Source organism: Phoenix dactylifera, chromosome 4, assembly GCF_009389715.1.
Source record: "Phoenix dactylifera cultivar Barhee BC4 chromosome 4, palm_55x_up_171113_PBpolish2nd_filt_p, whole genome shotgun sequence".
Lineage (NCBI taxonomy): Eukaryota > Viridiplantae > Streptophyta > Magnoliopsida > Arecales > Arecaceae > Phoenix > Phoenix dactylifera.
In genome coordinates, this window is record NC_052395.1 from 14,299,516 (window position 1) to 14,309,801 (window position 10,286).

The following is a 10,286-nucleotide window of genomic DNA, read 5'->3' on the forward strand; positions in this document are numbered from 1 at the left end:
ACACAAGAGGAGGTTCTTGTTGAGAAGAGAAGGAGGTTCTTGTTGAGAGCACAAGAGGAAGCTCACAAATCTCGGCTCTACCTCTGGTCCTCTACTCAATTCCTCCTTGTGGTTAGTTTTTATTTTTTGCATTCATCAATTTAGATATGTCATCTTTTGAGGAAAGTCATTTTGGCATTCCTCCTGTTTCTGAGGGAGAAGAAACTAATCCCCAACCCGTGTTCCTAGTTCCTCTAGAACTAGTGAACCGAGTGAAGATCAAACCTCTTCTCGTAAGAGGACTAATGCTGTATGGAATGAATTTGATAGAATTATGGTTGATGGAGTCTGGAAAGCAAAATGTAAAAAATGTGCCAAACTTTATAGTTGTAGTAGTAGTGGGGGAACAGGCCATTTAAAAAGACATCAAGAGAGTTATAGGATGCATGATTCTCGTCTTCAAAGTACCCTTAATATACAAGGGGAATCACTTTTAAGTAATTTTGCATATAATCATGAAAATCAAAGAAAAGCACATGTAAAATGGATAGTTAAGGATGAATTACCTTTTAGTTTATGTGAATCTTTTAATTTTGAAGAATATGTTCAATTAAACCTACAACCTGCTTACAAAAGAACTAGTAGGCGTACATTTAGAAGAGTAGCTATGACTAACTTTTTAGCAATAAGACAAAGTTTAATTGAAACACTCTCTACTTTAAATGTAAAAATTTCATTAACTTCTGATATTTGGTCAGCATGTGTAGGTAGTAATTGTTTTATTGCTATTACTGCTCATTATATTGATAATGATTGGTAAATAAATAAACGTATTCTTGCTTTTCGTGCTTTTGATTTTCCACATTCTGGGCAACAAATTTCAAATGCCAATTATCAAACTGCATGTTCATATAATATTAATGATAAAATTATATCTATTACTTTTGATAATGCATCTAATAATAATTCTGCTGTTACATTATTAAAGGACTCATTGCATCCCATGTTAAATGGAAATTTATTGCATATTAGATGTGCATGTTATATCTTAAATCTTTCTGTTCAAGCTGGCATGGGCATGATTCAAGATGTCATTTCAAAAATTAGAAATGCAGTTTCTTTTATTCATGCTTCAAGATCAAGACTTCAAGAATTTAAGGAACTATGTATAAATCATGGTAAACGTTTTAAAAAATTTAAACTTGATGTAATTACTCGTTGGAACTCAACATATAGCATGATACATGATGCATACCCATATAAAAACTTATTAAGTGCATATATTAATGATCGTGGATTAGGCTTTACATTGACTGAAATTGATTGGAATAAAGAAAAAATTTTGAAAGATTTTTTGCTTAGTTTTTATAATGCTACTAATGTTCTTTCTGGTATTTATTATCCAACTTCATGCTCATTTTTACAACAAGCATATATGATTAGTCAAAAATTTACAGAACATAGATATGATGATGTTTTAATGCTTATTATTGAACAAATGGAATCTAAATGGAATGAGTATTGGGACAAGATATGTCCTATGCATAACTTAGCTGCTGTATTTGATCCAAGAGTTAAATTGAATGGCGTACTAATTTTACTTGATGCATATTGTGAAAATATGATTCAAGATCCTGAACCTGCTAAAATTGAGGTAAAACAACTTCTTTATGATATTTATGCTATATATGATGAAAAAATTCGTGGATCTAGATTTTTCAAACAAAGCTCTATTTCTTCTTCTAGTAGTTCTCGTTCGTCATCTATTTTTTCATTCATTGCACAGAGAAAACACACACATGCTTCAAGTCCATCTTCATCTTCTTCATCTTTAAGTAGTGAACTAGAATTTTATTTACGAAATGATCTTTAGTCTGCATATAATGAAAATCAAATAGAGAGTCTAGATGTATTATCTTGGTGGAAGAGTGTTAAAAATCAATATCCTGTTATGTCTGCAATTGCACGCGATATTTTAGTTGTGCCGATGTCCATAGTAGCACCGGAATCCGCTTTTAGTGCAGGTCGGCATGTTCTTGACGAAAAGAGAAGTAGGATGACTGGCGAAACGGTTGAGATGCTTCTCTGCTTCAAAGATTGGTTGGATGCTGAGGTGAGACTTCAAGATATAGGTGGACATGATACAACATCCTCTGATGATGATGATACAAACACTACTGAATAGTGAATACTGATGATTAGTAAGATTTTGATCATTTATTTTTATTTCTTATTTTTTTATAATTGTACATTTTTATTTTTTTAATTATTAAAGTGAGTCATCTCTATTTTTTTTCCTTTCTTATTGTATTCTGGAGGTCAGACCAAGGTCCAAACCTCCCTTCATGTACCATTTTGATTTAAATTAATAAACTGGTAGGGGTCTATGCCAAACCCCCCACCATTAAGGTGGCTTTATATTAATAAATCCTTAGTTCCCAATATTTATTAATTTATTAAAAAAATTTTTATTCCCATTTATTTTAAGGGGGACGAGCCGTGCTTGGCCCGGCCCAGGCCCGGTTCAGGCCCTTATGGGCCGTTCCGGGCTGGTTCGCGGGCCGTGCCGTGCTTAGCCCACGAATCGTGCCAGCCCAGGCCCTTATGGGCCGTGCCGGGCTGGCTCGCGGGCCGTGCCGTGCTTGGCCCACAAATCGTGCCAGCCCAGGCCCTTATGGGCCGGGCCCGGCTCGGCCCGCGGGCCAGGAATTCGTAACCCAGCCCGGCCCCCTTTTATGGGCCGTGCTAGGCACGGCCCGTTACTGTAGCAAGCGGGCCGTGCCTGGCACGGCCCGATTCGTGCCGGGCCGAGCCGGGCCATGGGCGGCCCGGCCCAATGCCCATCTCTACTTTCAAGTCCGAAACAAGAGCCTTCTCCTCATTACCATGGTCTAAGAACTTTGCATAGCATTTTTCTTTTCCTCCTTTTGGAGCCAAAACAAGGGACACCTAGCTCACTTGGTGCTCCTGAGGCCATTCCAAGTCTACATGCTTGTTAAACTTGAAAAAAAAGATCCTTTCATTTTTCTACAACTTAGCGCACTTATACATCTTACACAAAAATAAAATAAAATAAAAGGATCAGGGAGGTTAAGAGATTTTATTTTTAATCTTGTTCAATGATACATATGGAACCATACGAAGGATATTAAGATACGACCGACTACCCTTCGAGGTGTCCTCGAAACCGCGCAAGCTTGCGGACGTCGACGCAAAAGTGGAGGCAAACAAGAGTATCATTCCTGTTTTTCCAAGCCAATCTCGCAATTAGCAGACATTTCTCTTTTTTTCCGTAAAGAACGTGGGGACTGCTCCAAACTCGTAAGAAAACTCTCCCATGTGCCGTCATGTCGGGGAGAAATTTTTGGAGGCGAGCCTTCCTTGTCAGGATTTCTAATAGTCACTGTATATCCAACAAAATCATTTAAGTTAGATTGCAGATATGCCCCTTTTTTTTTATTACTAGATTAGAGATATGCCCATAAAGAGCCACTCAACTCGTGTGGTGTATTTTCTTTGCTCGTTTTGAATTGCAATCGTCATATCAAATGATGTTTCTTCTCCAACGAGGCTCAGCTTATTAGGCAACATGGCGTTCTTGTTACGTGTTTCTGGACTTTGTGGAAGAACAAGCCACGGGCTGCGGCCTACGATCACAATCTTCTCTTATTCCCTTCTCTTCATCGCCGCATCCTCTGAGCTCTCTTTGAAAGAGAGAGGCTTTTGGACGTCCCTGCTGAAGCAAGAGACAAAAGGAAGGCAAAAGCGAACGAAATAGCAATTTTTTTCCGAAGGTTAGATGAGAGGCGGAAAAGGATGTGAAGCATCCCAAATTTTCCACCCCAATTACACCCTTCCGTAAGCAATGAGGAAAGGAGCTTCTGTGGGGACGTTTGGTATGAGGTGATCGTCCTAGGATCAAGGGTGATGTGGGTGGAGGTGATGAGATCACCACATTTGGTTGCACCATGGTGATCCTATGTGGCGGTGATCTAAAATCACCTCCACTCCTCAAATCACCCCCCAACTCGGTGATGGAATACCCATTCTTGAGGTCGGAAATCCAAGATCACCCCAGGGCAGTGATCCTAGGTTGAAAGTTAAAGACAAAAATATCCCTCAAGTTAGCAAAAAAATTGATATATCAATATACCATCAATATATTATGTCAATGCTATATATATATATATTATGTTGATATTATATATTATATTAATAATATATATTATATTATAATATATTGCTAATCATATTATTATCCTATTATTATTGAAGAATAATTTTAAATTCTAGTAGAAATATATTATTATATTTTATATTTATATAATGAAAATATTTAATATATTATTATATTACTCCTATTTACCTTATTTTTCTAATCAAAATAATTATTAGTATTAAAAAAATCTTTTACAAGTATAAATAAAATATTAATTCTATAATGAAAAATAACATATTTTTATAAGATTAATAATTTATAGGAGTAATAAATATATTTTTATAGAATATATTAATAATTAATATATTGATAAATATATTAATATTTTATTATAATATATTTTATATGATTAATAAATATATGATAAGGGATACTAAAAGTAGAATATGTGACAAAATTATGGAGCTATTATAGGAATTAGTATATTGACTTATATTTTTAATTCATGAGAATTAAAAATATATAAAAAATCCATCTAAGATATATCAAGGGTATTTGTGGTATTATGTAGTCAGTGATCTTGGATCCCCGTACCATACCAAACAAGTTACTCATGGATATCCGGAAATTTTTAATCACAGGACCATGGCTTACCAAACCCATTGATTTTAAATCACCGGGGATCAAATCACCCCAGCATTTGGATCGCCGGGGATCTTAAACCGTCATAAACTCCAGAGCCAATGACCTCTTCAATCGACTCTACTGGAAATTAGAAACCTCTCCCCAGTTTACCTGATCTCTAGAAGAGGGCAGAAAAATTTTCCCCTTCCTCAGTAGTATTTGTCGTCTCTTGGAGCTTCATCATGGGCTCAGCCACTCAAGACCTCCACATCCCTTTCTTCCCCTTCTTGCAACAGGCCACATCATCCCCACTGGCGACTTGGCCAAGCTCTTCAGCCTCCCGCGGCGTCGCATCCACCATCCTCACCACCCCTCGAAACGCCCCCCTTCATCCAGCCCTCCACCGACCAAGCCAATGACTCCACCCTATGCCACCCCATCGCCCTCTCCCTCTTCCCCTTCCCCGCCGCCAAGGCCAGCCTCCCTATTGGCTGCGAGAACCTGATCGCCATCACCTTCACCAGCCTCGACATGCGGCTCAAATTCATCATCAAGGCAATCGAGCTCCTCCGTCAGCCGTTCGCCCGAGTCCTCAGAGGACTTAATTTAATGAAAGATTTTTGAGAGAATTCATGAATATGTGAAGGGTCACCTTGAGAGTGGTGATTCATGTATATGTATTTAAGTGGTTCATATCTTTTGAATTTTCTATGTGTATTTAAGTGTTTTATGTCTTTTGGGTTTTCTATGTATATTTAAGTGGTTCAGGTATTTAGGTTTATTCATGTACCTAGAAGTCCTATAAATACTATGTAAGTTTTATGGTTTTGTAAGCAAGGCAAGAGCCAAAGTAAATAGAAAAATTTGAAGTATTCTTCCTCTCCATCCTTTCCTCTCCAATCTCTCTTCCTGTATTTCCAGCAAACTGGTATCAGAGCTCTAGTTTCTTGATCCTGGAGAAGGCCAATTCTACCTTTCTATTTCAATTCCCTCGCCTTACAAAAGAGAATTATGAGAATTGGTACATTCATTGTTAGAAATATGCCCTAGAAGCCAATTTGGCTAACGCATTATTTGTTCTGGGACATAAAATTGTACTTGACCTAATTATGAATTGATTAGGTTGGGCATTCTTTTCATTCATGTTATTATGTGTCCATGAATCGTCCAAGAAATTAATAAGATGATGATGCATATTTTCAAGAGTTGAGAATTTGAGGCATGTGTCATTGGTGATTAATTCCTGAATTGCTCCTGATCGATGGATCATCACGAGGATGGTGATCGATCCGCTGAGATTAGTGCACAGATTACTTTATTTGATAGACGAGTCTTGAGTCCACAGTATGGGGACACTGGAGTAATTGTGCAAGTGTTTGTTAGAGAATAAGGGTATTGAGCGTGACTATAGCAAGTAGTCACTTGGATATTTATCTACTCGTCAGTGACTTACTTAATGCTGCAGTTGTTGTTAGGAGTATGCCCTACAAGCCAATTTGGCAGATGCATTGTAATTATTCTGGAGGCATAAAATTTATATTTGATCTTTTATTAATTAATAAAATCAAGGATTTTCTTCATTCATGTTATTATGTGTCCATGAATCGTCCTAGAAATTAATAAAATAATAACACATTCTCAAGAGTTGAGAATTTAAGGCATGTGTAATTAATAGTTAATTCCTGAATAGCTCATGATCGATGGATCATCACGAAGGACGGTGATCGATCCAATGAGATTAGTGCACAGATTACTTTCTTTGATGGACGAGTCTTAAGTCCATAGTGTGGGGACACTGGGGTGATTGTGCAAGTACTTGTTAGAGAACAATGGTACTGAGCGTGACCAAAGCAAGAAGTTACTTGAATGTCTATCCACTCGTCAGTGACTTACTTGATGCTGCAGTTGTATGACTAATACTTAGACCTGCGATGTCTCAGCTAATCACAGTGAGGTTGCTGTAGTTTGACGAGCACATAAACATGGATCCTAAGGGTCCTTGTGGTGCAGATTGGCTACAATAGTTTTACTGTCGAATTAGGGTTGCATCTAGATGGGATCTATCGACTTTGATAGACTAAGAGTGATCTTATGTAATTTATAAGACTAAGTTCGAAAGATCTTGGCCAGGGCAGTTTTGGAAAAAGAGTTTTCTAATCTCGAACTTGAGTCAAATAAATCCGACATAAGACAGACGATGGGATTTGACGAGTTATCCATAACCTCCGTCATGTGAGGATCCATGATAGAGGTATTGTATCATACGCTAACTGCACCTAGAGGTTCATCCCTTCCGTTCTGCTGGGTTGTCACTATATAAAGCAATTTGGAGGACACATTGGGTTCTAATTGGATTAGAAATTAATTGGTCAAGTGGGACCATGTAAATCCTAATAGGATTCGGAGACCCACCCTCCATGCGTGTGGAGCAAAGAAGGAAAGAAAGAGGGGCGTCTGCCCCTCCTCACACATATGAAGAAAGGAGGGGCATCCGCCCCTCCTTTCCTAGTTTGATCCCATGCCACATGGAGGGTCGAATGCTCCTCCTCGTTCCCACGGATTGCCACATGGCATAAGCACATCCCTTGGATTATCTTCAAACTCTTTTAAGTAAGGGCTGTGATAGAATTAAGTAAGGGGTGTTGCAGATTTTGCAGGGATGAATTAAGGAATGATTGATCTCTGAAATTATTCCTTATTTGTACAGGCATGAGATGCCTATTTAAAGGGCCTGGCGTGGGACATAGAGAGAATTGAAGCCTCCTGCTGCCGCCACCCTCTCTCCCTTCTCCCTCCTTGGCGTGAGCAAAAGAAGAAGAAGAAGGGTCGCCACCATCCTCTTCTTCCTCCCCTTCGACGTTCGTCGTCTTCCTTCTTCATCCTCTCAAAGGAGTTGATTAAAAGAGAGGAATTCAGCCATCAAAGTGATCTTTGCAAGGGAGCTAGCATCTCGGTGAGATCTTGGAGCGATCTGTACCTCGTGTGGATACCGGTAGAGGTCGGACGCTTGTGCGGCTTCAAGAGAACCAGAAATCCTACGATCATCAGATAGCGGTGAAGTTCTACTCACTCAAAGATAAAGATTAGATCTTTATAAATTCTATACTATTAGGAATTGTAGTAGATCTGAAATTAATCTAATCTTTTAATTTTAATCTTCCCTTTAGATTTCATAAATCTAAGTTTGAGTCATCTTACCCAAAAATAAAATAAAATAAAAGGACCAGGGATGTTAAGAGATTTTTATTTTTAATCCTGTTCAATAATACATATGGGACCATACCAAGGACATTAAGATATGACCGACCACCCTTCGAGGTGTCTTGAAACCGCGCATTATAGAAAGGCGGTGGGTAGAAGGGTGAAAACGGCTTTGGCCGGGGGGGATCCATGGATCCGGCTGCTAGGGAGGAGCCGATGGGGAGTTTGGCCATATGTTAGCGACCATCGGAACTCGGCATTGATGCCGGTGGTGTGCGTCTGCATAGTGCCCCCTCTTCATAGTGATGAAGCTTATATTTTGGAACCGCAGGAGGGCCAGAAAATCCTCCTCTATTCAGGGGGCAAGTGCAAATAGACAACTCGAATGAGTGTCCTTTTTGAGACGGGTTGTCTAGTAGAAGTCTTCAGCAGGTTAGGCGATGTTTTCCTCTCTCATGGGGTTTTTACGTAGTGGAGTCCTAAGGCTTGTCCGAAGGTATTATAGTGGTGTGGAGATTAGTTTTTGCCAAATTTTATGTCGTCCACAAATGTGATCAACAAGTTGTTATGGTGATTTCTGAATGCAATGAGGATCCTTGGCTCTTGTATGTGATGTATGCTAATACGGACTGTAGGGAGCATCATATTCTAGGGGGTGAGGTGGCCAGCCTGATTCGGCAAAGCATTTCTTCCATGGTGGCGGGTAATTTCAATTGCATCAATGGGCCTTAGGAAAAGAAGAGAGGCAAGACCTTCTCAAGCAAAATTGAGGTTAGAAAATTTCAGAATTTATTTCAACCAATAGCCTCGTTGATCTCGGATTGATTGGGCTCAGATTCACCTAGTGCAAGAATCTCCTGGGCAAAGCAAGAGTCAAGGAGAGGATCAATAGAGCATTCGCCATGACCGGTTTAATACTTCTCAGTCTACCATGCATTTCACTTGCCCCATATTGCTTTTGATTGCTGCCCAATTTTGGCCAGTACCGACTCTTCTACTCCGTACCACTAGTCCTTCCGTTTTGAAAAGATCTAGCTATCTTATTCGTAATCTTAGGATATTGTGCGAGTTGCTTGGAGGATGACGGTGTAAGACAATGATATGTATCACATCACTAGCAAAGTGGAGTTAACTAAATGCCAACTTTAGAGGTGGAACAAATAGGAGGTGGGTAGTATTTTCAAGAGTTTGGAAGAGGTTGAAGTCTCTATTGCCCACCTCCAATCCAAGGAGGAGCAATGTAGTTGGTTATCCCTTGAGGAGCTGTCTGAGCTCAAAATGAAGCTGGATGTGTATCACTCTTTGCTGCACCAACAGGATGTTCTATGGTGGCAAAAGTTCAGAGTGTAGTGGATTATGGAGAGAGATCAAAAAATTAGAATATTAGATTCTTCTACCAGTCGACGATTATTAAGCGACAAAAGAATAGAATCTGATGCCTGAGGGATAGTGTGGTCAAATGATTGACAACACTAATGCTATCAGCCAGGAGTTCTTGCATTATTTAGACAGAGATGGACAGCTCCGACTCTATATTTGTTGTGGTAGGTGGTAATCGTATCTGCATTCACCTTGAAAGTGACTCAACTATGGTGATTAGATGGATTTGGAGTATGTCTAGAGCAAATGTTGAGCATCCATTGATGCAAGACATTCGCAGGCTTGAAAGGGACTATGTTGCCTTCTGGATCACTTATGTGCATCAGAAAGTGGACAAGGCAGCTGATTGGGTCACTACCTATATCGGTTAGCACTCTGGCAGCATTTTGTGGGACAGATATGAGGCTATTCCTCCTCCCTTATGCTATATTTTATTTTCTGATTTTTTTGGATGCACTCATATTAGAATTGTATGTTCTATCCAACATCAAAAATAAATAAATAAATAAATAAATCGAGTGGGCAGGAGTAAGCATGTGATCTCAATCTCGTTAACTATTTTCATTGTTCATACTTTAATATGTAAATTATTTTGGAAGAGAAAAGTTGGCTACCAAGAAATAGTTTGCTCTGAAAATATATGGCAGACGGTGAGATAAAGGCGTGGATTAAAATCATAAAACTCCCATTAAATCACAGCTATCTCATGTTTGGTACAAATCCCTCCTTAAGTTCAGATCCTAGTAGCATTTTATGCTTTTTGGACGTTCCATTTCCTTCCCATCTATGCGTTTGATATCGAGAAAGAGATTGCAGTTGCACTTATGTTAATTGTGACCAAAACCGGTTCCTAGTGAGAGAGGATACTAACCGGAGATGTAAGAGGACCAGGTCCCAGCTCCCTGGGGACATGGTTTGATGGTCCGAACACTTTTTACAGGCA